Below are 22,192 nucleotides of genomic sequence, written 5' to 3'. Positions count from 1 at the left end.
GAAAAGACGTCAAGCACAGAAATAGCGATCTTGAACACCTACTGGAATCCGGCGGCATTAGACGCAAAAAACTTCACCTATATGATGGAAGAAATAATTGACGAAATTCAGTCAAATCGCAAAGTCTCGTCCTTCATAATCTGTGGAGACCTCAACATTGCTCTCTAAAAAAAACCCAGCTCAATAGAGGAGAAAAACTCCAATTCGACAAAAGCAACTCAAAGAGGAAAACTTTGGTGCAAACTGATGACCTCACGGCATATGTTAAACCTCGACATGGTCTTTTCAGAGAAAGACCGTTTGCCGACCTGGGAACAGGGAGCGTTGCGAGCAACAATTGACTATACTTACGTCTCCCGTCCCTTTTTGGACACCGTAACAACCTTTAAGGTGCGTAAGACAATAAACAGTGACCACACCAACTAATAACAATGTGGTCAACCAACTTCCGCAGAACCAGCGACAAACCATTTGGCATTTAAGTAAATAACCAGGGAAATCGGCTAAAACTTTCAACGTCGGCAGTAAGGAAGCTCACACAAAGATACTCCGAAGTGGGTATGTCGGAAGAAAATCCAGAACCTGACTATGTGCCTCTGCTCGTGGCATTTTCCACAAAAAAGTCAGCTCAAATTACCAACACCAGCCATAAACATACCTATGATGCCCAGTTAGCCCAAAAAAGACTCGAATTTCGAAAAATCAAGAGGCAACTGAAGCAAACACAGTCCAGCGACCAGGGGTCAAAACTAGCAGAAGCCTCGAGAAACTACAGAAATTGGGTTAAAAACCACTGCTCAAATCTCTACCAACAAGATTCGGAAAAAGTACTGAAGGCGATTTGTGACAACAAAGCAAGAGAATTTTGGTCCCTCATAAAAACCACGTCATCATCAAAAAAAAAACTTGATTATCAATTCAATGGGGGAGCAGAAATGGATCGACCACTTTTCAACGCTCTTTGAATCTGCAACCAAAGAGGACGTTGGGCCTAGAGAAAACGACCCCTCGAGCTGGTTATGTTTCGATGACCAAGAAGAAATCTTCGAGACTCTAAAAAAACTAAAAAACTCACGAGCGGTTGGCCCAGATGGGATTTCCAATATGGACCTTAAAAAAAATCCAGCAGAGTGGTCAAAACTACTAAAAAAGATCTTCATGAGATGCGCAAAATCTAAATCCATTCCACCATCCTGGACCAAGGCAACCATCGTCCCGATTTATAAAAAGGGGGACGTGTGTGACACTACAAATTTTCGGCCAATCGACCTCCTAGACTGCATTGGAAAGGTCTTCGGAGCCTTACTGCTGAAAAGGCTACAAACTTGGACTAAACTTGCACCATGCCACGATCGGTTCCAAACTGGCTTCAAAAAAAATATTGGCACAGCGGCGAACATCCTGGTCATCAGCATATTAAAAAGCAAGGTCCTTGAAGGAAAACCAAGATCTTTTGTGGCCTTCGTTGACCTTTCCCAGGCCTTTGACCTGGTAGATAGGTCACGACTTTGGTGAAAACTTGAAGGATGGAAATGTCCAAAGGAGATCCTTCTACCACTGAAGGCCTTGCATACAAACACTACTCTCAGAGTACGATTAACCCCGCAAGGTCAAGTCTCAACAGAAATCCCCACAAGTAGGGGGGTCAACCAAGGTTGTCCTCTCGCACCAGAGTTATTTCTCGCATACATGGGTGACTTCAGTGCAACAGAAGATCTTACAAAAACCTTTACGCCAAAACTGGCCAAGGTACAAATCAACCGCCTTGTGTACGGCGACGACCTCGCCCTGTTCGACCAGACCCAAATAGGTCTACAGAGACAACTGACAAACCTGCTACATTACACAGCGAAAAACAATCTACAAATCAACAAAGAAAAAACAAAAATACTAATTCTAGAATCAGCATCGAAAAGATCCGACAAATTCAAATGGTATCTAGAAGATACAGAAATTGAAAGAACAAAAGAGTTCAAGTACCTGCGAGTGACCCTTGACAGTTCCCGCACAGAAAGTGCAATGCAAGAAAGCCTGAAAATAAAAATCAGAAAACTAGCAGCACAAGGCAAAGCCATAGATCTCAAATTCGGAAAATTTTCAACAATCCTGGTAATTGAATTCTACAAGAAAAAAGTAGTACCATCAATTACATATGGAGCCGAAGCAATGCCCCAAATTCCCCAAAAACTCTGGACAAAGCTGGAAGGGCATTTTTGGAGAAAAGTGTTGTGTTTGCCAAACTCAACTTCAATGCCGGCGATTCGATGAGAATTGAGCCTCCTCTCTTTAGCAGGCACGGTAAATATCAACTCGGTCCTGCTCTACCGCAAGTGCATCGCCCAAGACAAACAAAACATCTACACAATGATTGGCGAGGAAATGAAAATGGACACAGTGAAAATGTTGACAAAATGGAAAACGGAAAATTTAGCATCACTGGATTCAGTAGCTTGTACAGAAGCTGACCTGTCTTCAAACCCGGTCAGAGTGACCGAAAAACTAAAAAATCTGGACTGGTGAATCATCATAGCAGATGCTACAGCAAATAAACTTTTAAGTCATCTTCCTCATACCCAGTGCAAAGTAAATGAACTTCAGAGGTACATTAAAAAATTCCCAAACAGAGCTTCCAGAAACTACCTACTCAGGATAAGACTAAACTTAATCGAAACAAACGAGATTCGCCACATTCGAGGTATCTCAGAAACAAGCGAGTGCCGATTCTGCGGTTCCGAAAAGGAAACAATTCGCCACCTACTAATGGACTGCCCAAAAAAAACAAGCGATAAGATCAGCTTACCTCGACCACCTACTCGCAAACAAACACTTTGATGCGGACCAATGGTGGCTAAGACTGATTGGAGGGGATCGAACAACGTGGCAAATCGCCTTGGTAAAGATCATCCAAGAAACATTGAAAATCCTGGGCATAGGCCCCTGAGGACTTGCGGAAATAAAGGAACAACATTTTGTAAAGTTCCATTTTGGAACAAACACAAAAAAAATTAAAAATAAAAATAAAAAGAAAATGGTGACATTTTGGTGGCAGAAGATGGTGTAGATCTGATGGCCATCAGGACATGCAGTAATCGGATGCCCCAACTTGGACCAGAATCTGCCACAACATTTTTTAGAATGCTCGCAATGGTTTTATTGTACCTCTGAACTCCCCCACTAGAGGACCGGCAGTATGCAATATGAAGTTTCCTTTTTACCCCAAGAATCTCCCACATCTTTGTCATTACTTCGCTGGTGAAGTGACTTCCTCAGTCTGACTCAATCCTTTGGAGTAGGCCAAAACGCGCAAAGATGTGGTTGATCAACAGGGCAACTGCAGTTTCTGCCTTGCAATATGGGGCTGGGAGACATCCCACCCATTTGGTAAACAAGCATGTTACTGTTAACATGTACTTTTTCCCCTAGAGGAGCGAATCATGGGCCCAATGAAATCTACTTGTTAATCTGACGAAGGCAGTGTCATCCCTCTCTTCTGGAGGGGAGCTCGGTGTGTGAGTGATCTTGGCTGAAATTGTGCACGCGCAAGACACCCCTTCAAAAATGGGTCGAGGTCCTGCCCAATGTGTGGCCAGTATGCAACCTCCCGTAAGATTTCAAGAGTAGTATGAAACCCCTGATGACCGGCTATGGCCGCATCATGGGCGTGACTTATCATCAGGCTTTGGAATGAGGTAGGCACCACCCATTCATCACATCCAGAGAGGATCTTCTTACCAACAAACCGTATTGGATTCAGAACATTTTGGGACACTTCATCAACACCATGAGGTCCTCTTTCCCAATGTAATCGGTATCTGTCAGAGGAAAGTTCTCAGGGTCCTCAATGTGTTGATAAAATTTCCCAATTATTGGATCCCCTTTTTGTGATGTAATTAAATCATCATCTGGTGTCTCCTTACTCCACTGGGCAGTTGAGAGTTCATTGTGAGCATTTGTCTGGGACCTAGTGACCGCAGTGTCATGGATTTTCCCCAACAGAGACTTGATCTCAAGGCGATCCCCCTGGATGGCTCCGGTTTTGGCCAGCTGATCAGCTGGGTCATTTCCAATTTTGTCTGGCCCCTCTATTTTGGAATGACCCTTAATCTTTTTCCAGAAGTTGGTCATCCCATTAGAGGTGACCAGATCATCAATAGTTTGTATTAGCTTGCCATGTTTAAGTGGTTTGTTATTAGCACACAGCATGCCTCTGGTTTTCCAATTAACCAGGTGCTCCACGAACCGGTTCCAGACATAATCTGAGTCAGTGATTATGACCAGTTCGTGGAGTTGGTGTTGGACAGCAGGGAGTATGACCTGATGAACTGCCATCAACTCTGCCACCTGACTACTGCGGGGGCTGATTTTGTACCCAGCAGAGGGTTCTGGGGCATCATTCACCCAGGCGTTCCCAACACCTGCCACCAGTTCCTTTTCCCCATTGTTATCAATATGGTAGGAGCACCCGTCCACATAAACTGTGGGCATTCCCTCGCACTTGTCTTCTTCATAGACATTGTGTAACATCCACGGGAAAGCCTTGCATTGACAGAATCCAGGAAGTAATTCTGCAATTACTCACATTTCCGGCCCGGATTCTGTCACTTTGGAGGTATTGCAAAGGCTGATATGGTGTCTCCACAATGATGTGTTCCCCCTGGATGAACGGGCAGTCATTTTTCCATGCCCACACCGTTGCCAGGAGTGCCTTCTCACAATCGCTGAATCTTTCCTCCACAGAGGATAAAGTCTTGCTTGCATAGGAGATGACTTTATTGACCTTGTCATACTTTTGATATAATACTGAAGAACTCCTTGTTTTTGACAGGGTAAGCTAGAGAAGGCGCTTGTGAGAGACTTCTTTTGAGTTGCTTTACTGCCTCTGCTTGTTATGGACCCCACTCCCACTCGACCCCCCCTTCAACAGATGGACCATCTGCATAATCCTCAATGAACTTCCTACTGTAATTAGTCAGTCCAAGGAGGCTTCTTAGCTCATGCAGAGTTGTGGGGTCTTTTAGTTTGAATAGTGCTTCCACTTTCTTCTCCTGGGGACAGAGACCATCAGGAGTTATTTCATGTCCCAAGAAGTTGACATGGGTCCTGCACCACTGTGCCTTCTGGAAGGACAGTTTTGCTCCGGTAACCCTCAGCTGGGTCAGAACATAACAGATTTCCACTATATGTTCCTCCACAGTTCAGCTTTTTATCAAGACATCATCCACATAGGCCAGATTACCCCTTTCACCCAAGTCGATTGTCAATACCCTCTCTGAATTAGGTTTTACACAAAGACGTATGGAACCCACACACGCCAAAGGACGAATACTTGATTGGATAGCCGACTACAATTGTCTTGCAAACATCACAATATCTCACCTCTAGCCTGGACTGACCATCACTTGGTATCGTTTATGCTTTCCACTACTCGACCCTTACCCCCCTATAACCAGGGCCCCCCCTACACTCACAAGAAACAAGAGAAATATTACAGTAGAGAGACTTATCCCCAACCTACTCCCCACCCTCAACTCACTTCCCGAGAATTTGGACCCAGAGACTCTGGTCGAAGAATACAATAAAATTATGGCCACTTGTCTGGATCATATTGCCCCACTCAAACTCAGATCAAGTAAGCCCAAATCGCATCTTAACAAATGATTCACACCTTTCCTTAAAAATTTAAGGTTGCAAAAAAGAAACTGTGAGGCCATCTGGAAAAAAGTCCCCTCAGTAGCCAATAAACTTAAACTCTCTAAACTAACCACCCTCTACAAAAAAGAAATCTACCTAGCTAAACATACTTCCTTTGACTCCCGGATATCCCAAGCAAAATCAAACACGAAGGAACTATTCTCCATCTTGAAAGAAGTGGAAACCCCCACAGCCCCATTAGATACTTGCACTAAAGATAAAAACTGGTGTTCTGAAATCCAAAATGCTTTAGCCAACAAGATTGCTACCCTCCAAAACAAAATCACTCGTAAAAAAAGCTTCTCTAAATGATCCCCTTCTTTCTAATCCATCTGAGAAATCCACTCCAAGCGAAACCCTTCGCTTCAACTTCTCTAAAGTGACTACGTTAGAAGTGGAAAAAATCATCCTGTCACTGAAACCCTCAAATTGCCTGGGAGGCCTGTGCCCGACACAGCTCATTAAAGATGCCGCCCGTGACCTCTCCCTTTTCATTACAAAAATTAATGAATGCCTCCTTCTCCACTAGCTCCATCCCCTCAAATCTAAAACAATCCTGGGTGCTCCCCTTACTAAAAAAAAACACACTCGACCCGGCTACGCCTACTAATTACAGACCCATAACAACCGTACCCTTCCATTTAAAAATCTTGGATAAGGTTGCCTATGTACAAATACAGAGGCACCTGGAAGAACACCACCTCTTAGGAGCGAGACAATCAGGCTTCTGTCCCCAACACGGGACTGAAACGGCTCTCATCGACCTGAAAGTACAAGTTGACAAGCTCAGAGATAATGGCCAAGCAGCCCTTCTGCTCCTCCTTGACCTCTCTGCAGTTTTCGATTTGGTTGATCATTCCGTCCTGTGCACACACCTCCACACCTCAGCCCATTTCTCGGCCAAGGCCATAACTTGGATCAGATCATTTCTCAATGACAGAACTAGGAGGGTCTTCTCACCTACAGCGGCAGCAGACCCTATACCTATTACGTGTGGTGTGCCACAGGGCTCCTGTGTCTCCCCCACATTATATAATATTTTTACTAAGCCCCTTTTCGATGATTTGGATCATCTCGGTATCACCTATACCAACTACGCAGATGATACTCAGATCCTCCTTCTGCTTTCTGGAGATTATGAAAAGGATTTGGCCTTGGTTAATAGAGTATACATCATCATCCAGGCATGGATGGCCATACACGGGCTATGCCTGAACGATGATAAAACTGAACTCATCATCCTAGGCACCTCCACTACTCTAAAGAAACTAAGCCCTAAGTATAGCTCCTTCCTGATTGATGGGAACAGCATCAAAGTAGGACAAGAAGTTAAAACACTGGGCTTTTACCTGGACTCTAACTTCACTCTCAAAAGACAGGTAAACTCCTTGGCCTCCTCCACGGCGTACACGTGCAAATTGATCCGCACTGCTAAACCCTTCCTGTCAGACGCTAGTTGCCTCAGCATCGCTAGAGCGCTCATTCTGTCCCGCATGGACTACTGTAATGCCCTCTATCTGGGATCCTCTAAAGCCACCACTAGCAAATTACAAACTCTTCAGAATAATGCTCTTAGAGCGGCCCTGGGCATCTCTAGAAGAGAGCACATCACTGAACACAACCAACAGAACAACTGGCTCTCCATCAAAGATAAAATCACCCTAAAAACGGCGTCCCTCACTCATAAATCCCTTAACAATGCCGCCCCTACCTATTTATCTGACAGATTCCATAGACAGTCCTCTGAAAGACCGACAAGAACAGCTTAGAAGGACCACCTCTCTATCCCTTACTTTAAACGTTCTACAATAGGGGAAAACAGTTTCCCAGTGCAAGCAGCTAAATTGTGGAACTCACTACCGCCTACTCTCAGAAGGGACCTGCCTTAACAAAGCTTCCGATCGAAGGTAGTTTCATGGTTGAAAAGTAAGCCTCAAACTCACGCTGGTGCTTAAGCTGCCACATTACCCATGTCTGCTGCACACTCTGTAACCAACTGTGCTTACTTGTATATATGTACATTACCCTGTGTTTTTACTTTCATTGTGTTTATGTATATCTTTGATTGCTGCAACTAAGCTTCGCATATCTGTGTAAAGGCTGCGCCCTGTTACCTTAGGGTATGTTCGTGCATTACAAATAATAAACAAACAAACAAACAAGTCGGGCATGGCCTTGTGTAATAAGATGTTGAATTTGTTGCCGGAGTCTATGTACACAAAGGTAGTCTGGGTTCACGTGTACTGCTGCCCTGCGAAGGTAAAGGCCAGCTTGTATTGGTCCTCCCTACTGACGGGCAAGGTCCAGAATCCATTTGTCAGGGCAATAGCGATGTATACCTTTGACCCCTGGATCTGGGCCAGCCCTTGGTCAATGTAGGGGAGAGGCCATCGGCACATGTGGACCCGTTTCTTCAGCTCCGTAAGGTCTACGCAAAGTCTCCATTGGCCATTTCATTTTAAAATCCCCAGCACCAGATTATTAAAGGTGCTGTGGACTGGACAAATTATCCCACAGGACTCAAGGTGTTTGATCATTTCTGTCAGGGTCTCCATAGATGTGAGAGGCAAGCAATATTGCTTCACAAATACTGGAGTCATTCCAGGGTCTGTGGGAATTGTGGTAGTATGTATTTCGGTGCGACCATAGTCGTACGAGTCCACAGCAAAGATATCTTGGAAATCTAAGAAAACCTGTTTCAACTTTTGCTTTTGCTCCTCAGTCTCACAGCCATCAGCGAGGTTGACCCGCTCTTCAACCATTTGCCTGAAGCATGGAAAGACTTCGGGTTTCGCTATCTTAACAGCCTCCTCCAGCTAGGTGGGGAGGTCTCTGGTTAGAGTATTGACCTGGGCAGAGGGTTTCAGGTAGGAGAGACAGTGGAATATCAGCTCACCTTGCCTTGATATCACGGGTCACCTCTTCCTCCCCGTTAGGGCAGGAAGAGTACACTAGGAAATTCCCCCCTTGCCTGGTGAAGATACTGTCCGCTGGTATGTCATTGTCACTGTCATAGCAGTCCTGGGGAATGGGTCCTATCAGTTAATTTCCTAGATCCATGGAAAAATGTCGGTCATCAACCGCCATTCCAATAATGGTGCCTGCGCCCAGAGTGATACTCCTAGGGTCGCTGTTATCCAGCAATATTGGAATGGTGTTGTGTTCTTTATTGACTAGTGTTGGGTTTAACCCCAACCCCTGCTGTTGGAGATGGGCAATGAGATGTACATAGGCATCAGAATTTTGCAGTTTCTGTCCTCTTTTAATTTTACATTCAAGTGGGAATTGTCGGGTCCATCCTGGGACGGCAACCTCCTCTCCAATTTGAATTTCACCTGCATACAGCAGCAATTGGGCTGACCGAAATGCTTTTTAAGACTCATCAAAGCCCATGGGATTGCCCCCTAGTCGAGACCAGGCCTTGTAATTTATAAGGTCCAAATTAATTGCAAACTGATTGAGAATGTCACTGCCTAAATAGAATGCAGCAGGGACATCTTGCCCGACCCAACAATTATACTCTATGCTTTTATCACCGACAGCAATTTTGACAATTTTGCATCCTGAAATAGATGGGATATTGGAATCCCCTTTTCCCCTTAGCTCTGTGCTGCTCCCTCTTACCTGGAGGCAGTCACTAGAACCAGTTTGTGGGGAGGATCCCTCCATTCATATTTTTTTCTCAGTATGACAATTCTGGGGTTCAGGGATGGGTGACTCTGAATCAGTCCCCACACCCACCCAGTCTTCATTCAGATCTCTTGGGATCCATTTTTCTTTGGGAGGAATTCCCCCGTCCTTGAAGGAGCAGATTCTCTTCCTAGAATCCTCTAAGGATTCTTCCTCTTCAAACTGGAGGACACTAACTTCCTCCACAAAATGGGATTTTTGGATGCCTTTATTTTTCCTACCTACCCTCTGTTCCCTGGGTTGCAGATTTCCGGGGGCAGGAGAATTTAGTTTTGGTTCCAGGGTGTCCAGGGGCTTTTCACGGGTGAGGAAGGAAGCTTCCTATAGAGCTTTACACCCCCTTCCTCCCATGCCTACTCCAATGAACCAATGATTTGTCGAGGTCCTCTCCCCGTCATTGTTCTGAGTTGCCAGACCTTTGGTTTGAGGGGTTTTGAGACACCATGTTCATCTGAGGGTTCTGCTGAGCCCTCAACATGTGACTCTGATCCTGCGTGAGGTTCTGGACCTGGCGCTGCAGTTGGGACACCCGTGCTGGCTGGTATGGGGGTCTTTGTTCATACCTAGGTGGTTTATGGGAAGGGTAACTATCCCTTCCTCCAGAGTACCCTGGGTATTGGGGATTTTGGTAACCCTCTACCCTTGGCCTATCCTCTCCCGGATTGGGTGGTCTAGACTCCTGAAACCAGGGAAAGAAAGGAGGGTTGTCCTGCAGGTTGCGGTTTGGGAGATACTGGGGAAAGAAACTGAACCCAGGATTTGGGGGATTACTGCCCTCCTGAGGGCAGTTAGGAGGGAAGTTTTCTGGGGCAGTACTTACCTGGTTGGATACGCCCTTGGGTTGGGGGAGTCCATACATACTCCAAGATAGGTTGGTTGCTCTTATATCTGGGGCTTAATCAGAAGAGTTAGGGGTCCCGTTGTTGGGGTTACCTCCCTGACTACCACCTGTTGCTGATTGATCAGATGGCCTTCGTTTCCCCTGATTTGGCTGATTTTGGGACGGTTTGTTTTTAGGCCCCCTGCCTGCTCTATTACGCAGTCCAGGGATCTTTTGTTATGAAAATCGCTCATCAGTGGGGTCATTATGTATTTTGGGAGCGCATGAAAATAAGTGGTTATGAATTCCCTGAAATTAGTGCACACACGCCTGGTAGTTTTTGCAAAGGCGCATTTTAGCACCTGCACGCATTCTCTTGGGGCCTGATCTTCTCCGCATTGCAAATTGTAGGCCGCTTTGCGAGCCTCCTGGGGGTTTCTGTGGGAGGAAAATTGATTCAAGATGGCCGGTTTGTAGGAGGACCACCTTGAATGGTTTTGATCTTCCAGTCCAGCAAAGAAGCTGGAGTACTCCGGAGAGAACATCCATTTGGCATAACCTATGCAGTTCTGGCCATCTTTGATGTTAAAAGTGTCCATTATTTGTTCATAGAGTTCCAGATGCTCCCAAACAGAATATGTTGTTTTTTTGTGGTACATTGTTATGAATTTCCCAATAGCCTTGATCTGCCTAATGGGGTCTTTCACCAGTACTCTCCTCTGTTTATTTGCCTTCTTTTGCTGCATCACCTGAGTCCACTCCCCCTCAGCCTCAAAGCCGCTACTCTTTGAGATCTTCTTGGCACTCCCTGATTCTGTGAGCTTTTGAGGGGCTCGCAGAATGGTGGGGCCTAGTTTCTTCTCCCCTGTGGCGCACATGAGAGTAGTTTTCTGACTCCACCCTGTTTCCAGGATTGGCAGAGGATCCCCCCCACTGCCCTGATTGGATGGAGGCCTTCAGAATGCTCTTTTGGAGCCTCATTTCATGCTTTTTTTCTAAATAAATCGAACCAAATGGTTCCTTTGGAGCTAGTGCTCCTTCAGGTCTAATCCGCTGAATTTCTCCTCATAGGAGGCGTCCTGGTCAGAGACATCAGCCATAATATTTTTGTATCTGTACAGGGAAGCCGGCCCATCAATCTTTGATGGGCAGTGGCCTACCTGTTCAAACATGCTAGGCCTATTTAAGTCTGGCTGCCCCATGACAACCAGTTCTTGTGAACCGGCGGACATGAAGTCAGCAGTGCCTTGTTCATACAAATTGGTATATAGGTTTGAGGCCCTAAGTACAGAGGGCACCACACTGTGATCAGGGGTTTCTCTGTCCCTCTCTACTTGTTCTGTCCCTCTCTACTTGTTCAGGGTCCCTGAAGTTTGGATTTAGCCTGGCATACTCTTTCTCCAACCTCCCCAGTTTCTCCTTCTCAGCCCCTACCTCTTGATAGCAGGCAAAGGTCTGAGCTTTTTGTTCTGCTATCAGGGCTTGACTGGCCTCTATGACCCACTCTTGAGCTGCCACCTGCTTGTGGAGTCCGTTGTTCTCCTCACAGAGGGCCTCATTGTCTCTTTACGCTACCTGTATGGTCTGGGAACACTGAGACAATTTCTGTTGCAGGAGGTGAACCTCCTTCTTCTGCATATTTTGGGCCTCTATGGCCTGCTCTAACACGAGTTCCATTTGTCTCCTATGTCCCATTAGTTTTTCACAATCTTCTTTTATGCTAGTCAGTCCCTGAAGGTCTGACTCCCTTCACTCCAGATTGGTTTTTAATGTACACATTTCCTGGTATAGGGCCTCTTTCTGCTGATAGAGAGCACCCCTTTGTTCAGCCAGGTCATCCCTTTGTTGCATTATGGCGCCTAATTTCTGGCGCTTTTCATCAAATTTTCATTGAAAGTGGAGTTCTTTCATAATTAATTTATGACTTTCCTCTTCCAATTTTTTTATCTGATTCTGTAAAGTGACTATTTGTTCTGCTGTGAGCTACATTGACTCACTGAACAGAATTTCTCCATAACCAAGCTGTGCTTCAGCAGAAACAGAAAAATGGCTGCACTGGCTCCAGTAAGCACCATTGCACCAAAACTGTGTTTTGTAGCAACAAAAAGATTGCTGCTGTTCTTCCTCAAACTACTGTTAGTAATAAGGCCCTGCAATGCCCATTCATATCCCCATTGTGCTTCAGGAAAACCAAGCATGACCTCTGAAGGAAAGGCTCGGCCAAACCAAATCTGAGAAAAATCAACAAAGAAACTTTATATTCTGCCGCACCAGAAAAAGGTTCACTTTTAAGTTACAAAGTGTCAAGGATCAGTAATTCAAACAAACTCCAGCTCTGGGCTATGTCAATTTCAGTGCATAGGCGGTTCAAATAAATTGATGCCTAAAAGAAAATAACTATAGCTGCAAAACAGTGTGGGAATCCAAATGGAAAGTCAAAAACTGAATTTGAAAGCAAAGTGCTAGCAGCTTGCACCACATGGGTAAAAATGGACTTTGCAAACTAAAGGAGAAAAATGTTTGTTTGAGATTACTATGTTGAACAAAAACTTCTTCTTGCCTAGCAATGTGAAAGGGGATTGTACTGTGAAAATACAATGTATTAAATGGTTCTATTCAGCAGGTTTTCTTCCAATTCAGAGCAAAAATAAATAGAATTAAAACAAACTTCAGTGGCTGCATGGGGGGAGGAATCAGCCCAAGACACTTTCTGCTGAGAGGATAACAGAAAGAAAAGGGGCCCTCTCAACTAACACCCCAGTGATAATTACTAGGTTGGACAGAACCTAGTCTGGGCTGAACCCTTCGACAATGGAACTTCCAGGACACGGATGTGTGAAGTAGATAAGGAGAAAAAAACCTTCAATCAAGCTGGGAAAACCCCATCCTGCCTCTAGGGGAAGTGACAGTTGGTGGTAGCTGAAAAGAAAACAATGGGCGAGTGGAGGACAAAGAATTCCCATTTGTTTCAAAAGACTATTTTATCAAGAAACTTTGAAGATGGTTATCTTTGCAACAGGAATTTGCAAAAATGTAAAAATGTAATAGTTTAAATGTGATTTTTGTGGCTTTCAAATAAGAGGTCTTGGATGTCAATAGCATGTATGGGACATGAACACCAGAAGAATGTGAATTATGGGGTAAGGACACATGATGGACTGTTAAAAATGAACAGAAATAGGCCCCATGATAGTATGAACGCACGTGTAAAGTCACAGAATTTTAGGCCGAACATTTCACACTGAAAAAGAGCAAAGATTAGTAAACATAAAAAACAATGTCTCACAGATTGCAGAGTTGGACTACAATAGTCTGCTTAAAATATGTAACCTGTTTATGTAATTTGCTAAGAGACTTCAACTGTATACATGTACCATTTGTGGCTAAATCAAATTTTAGCTAAAGTAACTGTGGGAGGTTGTTCAACATTGTAAAACTCACATTATAAATCTGACATCCTGCCCTTGAAATCCAACCAGCTGGGAGTGAGGCGGGGACTAGCACCCCTGACCAATGCAGTGGGGTAGAGTTGGGTTTAGCTAATCCTGCCAAACCATATACCTCAATGATGTCACTATGCATTATAAATAAGCGTCCAGGACAGGACTCAAGACACACACTATTCCTGAATTTCCTGCGCTGCATTCCTCATCTGCTCCATCCATCTTGCAAATTCCAACTACAAGGCCAAAGCATTGCTGACCCTACTCCAGAGCCGACTGCAAAACCGAAGCATAGCTGATTCCTATCCCAGAAAGGCCAGTAATCCAGAATCAATCAACTAACATCCCATTAAAAAGGGGAAAGCTGTGGTACCTTATGCATCCAGAAATCAGACCGGCTTGCTGCCCACAAACTGTTTGCCCTCTGACTGCATCCAGTGGTACCTGTACCATCCAGTGACCTGAATTACCCAGCTGTTCTCTACCCGGTGACCAGACTTTGCCCAGCTGACTTTTGCCAGGCACGCCGCCGTGTGGTGACCAGAACCTGTTGACTGTCCAAAAATCCCAAAACTAAAAAGTGGACTGTGAGTATAATCCCCACCCCATAGAGACACATAGCCTACCTTGTCTTGGCTTTGTCCTTATCCCACTCTCTAAGTAGTCATATGCACACCCTGGTAACTTGTTGAAACTGTTAGAATTATCCTCATATCCTGTCCTTAATGTTTAAGTGCTAGCGCCATCTCTTTTCAACTTTGTCTGGTGTAAATTATAAGCCCTTAGTTATATTTGGAGTAATCAAACTAATTTCCATATATTTTATTGTTGGGGCTGAGCACTGGGGTGGCAAGGTTGACCTCGCGAATCAACCTTGGAGCTTACTGTGTTCCTCCTTAACAATATAACCTAGTTAATTTAGTGTAAGTAACATTTTCCTTTCTTTCAAAACCGATTTTCTCAGTTTTAACTGCTCTATTTTCCTAAAAACGAACCTCACTCTACCTTCCAAATCTCTCTCAATTCACCAGCTAGAGACCTATTTTCACCTATATATTGTCCCTGTGATATATATCTATTGCCCAGCCCACAATCCCACTCCAAATCACAGTATTTCACCTGTTTTTATCAAATACCGTTTGGGTAATTTAAAGCAGGAATTGAGAAAATTGCAAGTTTTCCAACGTGTCATTTGGATGCAGCATGCTCTAAACTTTCCACTAATTTTCGAATTGGATGCCTATTGTTGATCCATTACCTTGAGATTGCCAGTGATATAACATACCTGCTATTGTGATAAAACATATATTATAATTTAACCACACCTTAATTATTTATATGTAAAATTTTAGTGTTATTTTAGGCCTTTGCTAAGGGTTTAAAGTTTGTTTTTGCTTCTTATGTGAGGGAAGGTCGGATTGTGATTCTGTGTTATCCCTCTTATTCCTGACTACCTGCTGCTTCTTTCTATCCACTCTGAATTCGATTATTTGTGGGTTGAGTGAACATTGCAGGGGGAAACCTTAACTTGGTGCTATCTTTCCTAAAATCAAAAAATGCCCCTATTCAGTTGTGTAGTGTAGATGTTCTGGGTGAAGGTTACGTAAGTGCATTGCTTACATTTCTATTGTAATTATCACCCCATTGATGATTGCTGCCCCATATTAAAATTGTATGATTTCATTTGATTTTAAAAAATAAATAAATATTGTATTTTCACCAACCGGCCTGGTTCATGGTCCATTGTGACCCGTGGTATTTGAAAAAGGGGGTGTGATACCAGTTGTATACCATCTCAAATTGATTTCACATAAAATAAAGAGAAAGGCATATCAAGTGAGCGCTACATCCTAGGCTGAGGCCAAGGTGTGTGTCGCCTGATTGAAATCCTTCACAAACTTGGGGGCTTGTCACCGGGATTGGGTTTTGGTTGCCGCCTGTGACAGTCTAACACAGCAGACTTACCTGCAGGGTAGTGATACTTTGTGTAGTTGGAATACTGGGTTACACTGTACAAGCGCCTCCCCAAAAACAAATACTCTAAGTGCCAGGCCTGTGTCTAAAGGTAAAACTAAATCAACCCCAAAATAGACAGAAAGCAACAGAATACAGGCTACCCTTACATAAATAAATTAATTAATAAAGAAATAACAAAATGACCGTAGTAGAGGTCAATATGGCTAGGAAGCACCTTCTGCACAAGCTATTTGTCAGAGGTGAATGACTAGAACAAGATAGAAAAAGTCTAGCTAGAAGAAACAATGCAACAGGTCACCACCATAGACATGGATACTTGGCAGCACGGTGGCCTATTACACCAAGTTTTGAGTGAGTTATATATGACCCCAAAAAATCAAGAGGAGCAAATCAAAATTGTTAGAATTGCGGCCTACATGTATATCCACATGGGAGTGATGCGGGAAAAGCATGAGGAAAATACAACTCTGGTACAGATTCAATCTGAACTTTTAAATGAAATCCAGACTGATCTAAATTTAGCAGAACAAAAATTACAAAAGAGCCAACAGTTGGGGGTAGAATCTGGAAATTACATAAAATTAAAGGAGGGCTTGGTTCTCCAACAGCAGAATAATGCTGATCAAGAGACCCAATTAGAGGCATGTAGGGAAAAGGTTGACTCTCTGCAAGAGAGTCAGCAGAAGTTAAATCAACAAATAAATTATAATCGAGCCTGCGTAGATCAGATAGTTACCCTACAAGATCAGATAGAGAAATTGAAAGAGGAAAATAATAAATTAATTATGAGAGACCTCCACTCTCAAGCAGAATTTGATCAAGACCGCCAGAAATTAAAAACCATCAAGAAAAAAGGGATGACCTGGCTGAACAGAGGGGCACTATAAATCAGGAGAAAAACGCCCTAGGCCAGGAAGTAAGCAATTTAAAAACAGAATTAAAGGGAAGTGAGTTAACCCTCCAGAAACTAAATGAACTAGTATGGGAATCTGCTAGAGCATGCCAGATGGAAAGAAGGTCCTCTTGAAGAGAGTACCCAAACCAAAGATGCACAAACTCAGAAGGTGAGTCTCCTGCAACAAAAATTGGCTCAGGGTGCTCAAACAATACAGGCAGCACAAGAGATAATGAGGCACTCTGTGACGAGAATGATGGCCTCCACAAACAAGTGGCAGCGCAAAAGCGGGTCATAGAGGCCAGTAAAACCCTGATAGCCAAAAAGAAAAAGGCTCAGTTCTTTGCATATTATCAAGAGTTAGGGGCTGAAAAAGAAAAACTAGCGAGGTTGGAGAAAAAGGGTGCTAGATTTAATACAAACTGGAGGGACCCCGAACAGGTAGAGAGGGACAGGACAACCCCTGATCATAGTATGATAACCTCTATACTAAAGGGATTCACACCCATTTATTCCTTTGCGCACTGCTGACTTCATGGCTACCGGATCATATGAGCCGGAAACCATGAGGACATCAGAATTTAATAGACCAAGCATAATGGAGCTGACAGGTCAGCGCCCCCCAGGGCTGATAGAAGGGCGTCCATGTGCAGGTACAAAAACATAAAGGCTGATGTCTCTGACCAGGAAACCTATAAGGAAAGTCAGGGAATCAGACCTGCAGGAGCACTACCTCCAAAGGGACCAGTTGGTTCAATTTGCTCAGGAACAACAGGAAAAGAGTACCCATAAGAGCACCCTGAAGACCTCCACCCTGGCAGTGGGGGGATCCTCTGCCAACCCTGGAAGCAGGGAGGAGTCAGAAGACTACTCTCCCGTGCGCCACAGGGGAGTAGAAACTAGGCCCCACAATTCTGCAAGCCACTCCCCAGCTTAAATAATCAGGAAGCGCCTAGATGATCATGAGGGGACCGCAAGTAGCAGCGCCTTGGAGTCTGAGGACGAGTGGATTCGGGTGATAAAGCCAAAGAAGGCAAATAAACTAAAAAGAGTTATGACAAAAGACCCCATTAGGCAGATTAAGGCCATTAGGAGTGTCCATTCCACAAAAACGCAAAATATTCTGTCTCAGAACACTTGGAACTCTATGAGCAGATGATGGATACTTTCCACCTGAAAGACAACCAGAACTGTATGCAGTATGTTAAATGGATGTTCTCACCAGAATACTCTAGCTTCTTTGCTAGACTGGAGGACCAGAACCATTCAATATGATACACCTACAGGGCGACCATCTTGAAAAACGTTTCCGCCCACAGAAACCTCAAAGAGGCTCGCAAAGCAGCCTACAATCTGCAGGGCGGAGAAGATCAGGCCCCACGAGAATTTGTGCAGGAGCTAAAACGCGCCTTTGCACAAACCACTAGGAGGGTGCACACGGATAGCAGGGAGTTTATAACTACTTTCTTTCATGCACTCTCAAAGTATATTATGATCCAGCTGGTAAGGGACTGCCACGATAAAAGATCTCTGGACTGGGACATAGAGCAGGCGACCCACATTTATGAAGTCCAAAAACCTGCTAAAAATAAAAATGTGTCCAAAAGCCCCAAACCAGCCAACGCCCCTGCTTCGAAGGTTGCCCCCATTCCTAGAGATGGGGGAGCCTAAAAATGTACCATCAAAAAATCAGAGACCCAGAAAGCCTTCAGGCCAATCACAAATAGGTGGCGGTAAGGGAGGTAATCCTACCAATGGGACTCCTAACTCTATAAGTCCCAGATACAAAAGCAACCAACCAAACTTGGGGTACGTCTGGGTTCCCCCAGCCCAAGGGGGGGATCCAATCAGGTAAGTAATGCCCCGGGAAACTTCCCTCCTAACCTCCCCCCCAGGAGGCAGTAATCCCCCAAATGCTGGGTTAAGTTTCTTTCCCCGGTACCCACAAAATCCCAGCCCGCAGGACAACCCTCCTTTCTTTCCCCGCTTTCAGGAAACCAGACAACCCAATCCAGGAGAGGGGAGACCAAGGGTGGAGGGTTACCAAAATTCTGCAATATCCAGGATACAACGGGAGAAGGGATAGTCACCCTTCCTGTGATCCACTTAGATTTGAACAGAGACACCCGTACCAGCCGTAACGGGTGTCCCAACTGGAGCGCCAGGTCCGGAACCTTACCCAGGATCTGGGTCATATGTAGAGGGCTCAACAGAACCCTCAGACGAACCTGGTGGCTCAGAACCCTACAAACCAAGGGTCTGGCACCCCAGAACAATGACAGGGAGAGAACCCCAACAACTCACTGGTACCAGAGGAGGAGGCAGGGGGAAGAGGGGTGTAAAGCCCTAGAGGAAGCTTCCTTCCTCACTTGTGAAAAGCTCCTGAAAAGCTCCTGGACACCACGGAACGGGAACAAAAATCTCCTGCCCCGAAAGAGAAATAAAGACCTTAAAAAGGCCCATTTTGGGGAGGAAGTTAGTGTCCTCCAGGTTGAAGGGGAATAATCCTTCAAGGATTCTGGGGAAAAAAATCTTCTCCTTCAGGGATGGGGAATTCCTCCCAAAGAAAAATGGTTCCCAAGTGATCTAAATGAAGACTGGTTGGGTGCAGGGACAGATTCAGTATTGCCCATCCTGGAACCCCAGAATGAGCATCAAGAGATCAAGTATTAAAAGAGGATTCCCAAACTCCCCGAATCAATTATGGTGACTGCCTCCAAAAAGGGGGGGGGGGCAGCCCAGAATCAAAAAACGGGGAGCCCAAATCTCCCCAAATATCAGAATGTCAAATTTTTCTTTCAGATTCCCAAACTCCAACACAGGATTAGGCCCAAACTACCCCTGAGTCGGAGTCTAAAATAAAGAATTTGACGACCCATCTTGCCCGGAATGCATATTACCTTTGCCCATTGAAAGAGGGTAGATTTTATGCCCAGTCCAAGTGCAAGGGCTATCTACATTTGCAGCGCTGGTGGACACTGGATCGCAAGACACTCTTCTGTCAAAAAGAGCCTTTGATCAGCTAAATTTAGGAAAAGGGGAGAGATATTACATCCCTCTCACCCCTCTTCCTGGACAACTCCAAAACTTCGACGGGAATGAAATTCCTGTCGAGGGGAGAGCGGATTTGGAAATAAAAATTGGGTGACACAAAGTGAAACACCCGGTCATAGTTGTGAATCCAGAGGGCACACCCTGTCTACTAGGGAATGATATCCTGGACAGGTTGTCCCGCCTAATAGACTGTGTGAATAAGGTCCTCTGGACTCAGACTAATAGGCCAATAAAATTGAAACAGAGTGTCAACCATCTTAGTTTAAATGGCACATGCCACATGGATGAACAAAAATCTGATCATATAGAGTTTCATTTCCAGAACAATCAAATACCTGACGTGACAGTAATTGCTGTAGGACAACAAACTGGTGATGGGAACTACTCTCCATTCCTGAAAATCAACCTTCCTTCCAGTTTCAAGTGGCATTCCACACTGGAAGGAAATACTTTGAAATTCTATAGCAATTCAGAATCTGAAAATCCCAATTCTATAGTCAAAAGTTTGAGAAACCAGCTCAAAGTTTAGCTGACATTCAGAAAATTAAAGAACAGTTGTTCCTCCCTATTCAGTTAATTGAGGGGAAGGAATCTGTTCCCGCCTGAGTGTGCGTGAACAATAGTGAGAGATTCATCAGCGAAGCCACGTTCAGGCAGCTCCGCAAATATCCAGCCATTCCCACATTTAAATTGATCAATAATTGGGAAATGGGCCTGGAAACTCCCAATTCCAAACATCTCCTGCCTAGCAGGTGTATGCTCCTAATTTCTATAGGTAACAAAAGCATGGAACATAATTGCTGGGTCGTGCGAGATGTCCCTGCTGTATTTTATTTAGGCAGTGACATTCTCAATCGATTTGCCATTAATTTGGACCTGATAAATTACAAAGTCCCGACTAGGGGGGAATCCCATGGACTTTGATGATTCAGAAAAAGCCTTTCGGTCAGACCAATTGCTGCCGTATGCAGTTGAAGTTCAAATTAGAGAGGAGGTCACCATCTCAGGACGGACCCGACAATTCCCACTTGAATTCAAAATTTAAAAAGGACAGAAACTGCAGAATCCTGACACATATATACACCTCAACGCCCATCTCAAACAGCAGGGGTTGGGGTTAAGCCCAACACCATTAGGCAATGTAGAACACAACGACAACACCATTCCAATATTGTTGGATAACAGCAACCATAGGAGTATCGCTCTGGGCGCAGGCACCATTATTGGAATGGCGGTTGATGACCGACATTTTTGCATGGATCTAGGAAATGAACTGATTGGACTAATCCCCAATTACTGTTTTGACAATGACAGTGACAATGACTTACTACAAGACAGGAGCTTCACCCGGCAAGGGGGGAATTCCTGGTGTATTCTTCCTGCCCTTACAATGAGGAAGAGGTGACCGGTGACATCAGGCAGGATGATGTGATCTTCCAGGTCCACAATGACAGCCTCTCCTACATGAAACCCCCTGTTTAGGTCAATACTCTAACCAGGGACCTCTGCACCCAGCTGGAGGAGGCTGGTGAGATAGCAAAACCAGAAGTCTTCCCAGGCTTCAGGCAAATGGTTGAAGAGCGGGTCAACCTAGCTGATGTCTGTGAGACTCCAGAGCAAAAGCAAAAGTTGAAACAGGTGTTCTTAGATTTTGTAGATCTCTTTGCGGTGGACTCGTATGACTGTGGTCGCACCAAAATCCAAACTACAACAATTCCCATGGACCCTGGAATGACTCCAGTGTTTGTGAAGCAATACCGCTTGCCTCTCGCATCCATGGAGTCCCTGACGGAAATCATCAAAAACCTTGAGTCCCGTGGGATAATTTGTCCAGTCCACAGCACCTTTAATTATCCAGTACTGGGGACTGTTGAAGGGGGGGGTTAAGTGGGAGTGGGGTCCAGAACAAGCAGAGGCAGTAATGCAACTCAAAAGAAGCCTCTCACAGGCACCTTGCCTAGCTTACTCTGTCAAAAACATGGAGTTCTTCTTGGAGACAGGGTTTTCAAATACATGCTTGACTGCAGTATTATATCAAAAGCATGACACGGTCAATAAAGTCATCTCCTAGGCAAACAAGACTTTATCTTCTGTGGAGAAAAAATTCTACGATTGTGAGAAGGCACTCCTGACAATGGTGTTGGCATTGAAAAATTACCGCCCATTTATCCAGAGGGAACACATCATAGTGGAGACTCCACACCAGCCTCTGCAATACCTCCAAAGTGACAGAATCTGGGCCGGAAATGTGAGTAATTCCAGAATTACTTCCTGGATTCTGTCAATGCAAGGCTTTCCTGTGGATGTCGATATGGCCGTAACAAGAAGCGTCCCCTCGCGCAATGTCTGGCAGTCTTTCATGATTGTACCAGAGAAAACTGTCTCAGGGACGAAAGTCTTAAAACCCAGGACAACATGGAGGCGTACCTGAATTCCCCGCACAAAGTCTGTGAAGAAGACAAGTGAGAGGGAATGCCCAAAGTTCATGTGGACGGGTGCTCCTACCATGTTGAGAACAACAGGGAAAAGAAACTAGTGGGCTGCGTTGGGAATGCCTGGGCAAATTGACATTGATATTAATATTTTATTTCTATCCTGCTCATACACAAGTGTTTCAGAGCG

The sequence above is a fragment of the Ambystoma mexicanum genome, chromosome 7q, assembly GCF_040938575.1.
Source record: "Ambystoma mexicanum isolate Mex_15411 chromosome 7q, UKY_AmexF1_1, whole genome shotgun sequence".
In the NCBI taxonomy this organism is placed as follows: domain Eukaryota; kingdom Metazoa; phylum Chordata; class Amphibia; order Caudata; family Ambystomatidae; genus Ambystoma; species Ambystoma mexicanum.
Note: the sequence above shows the minus strand (reverse complement) of the source record.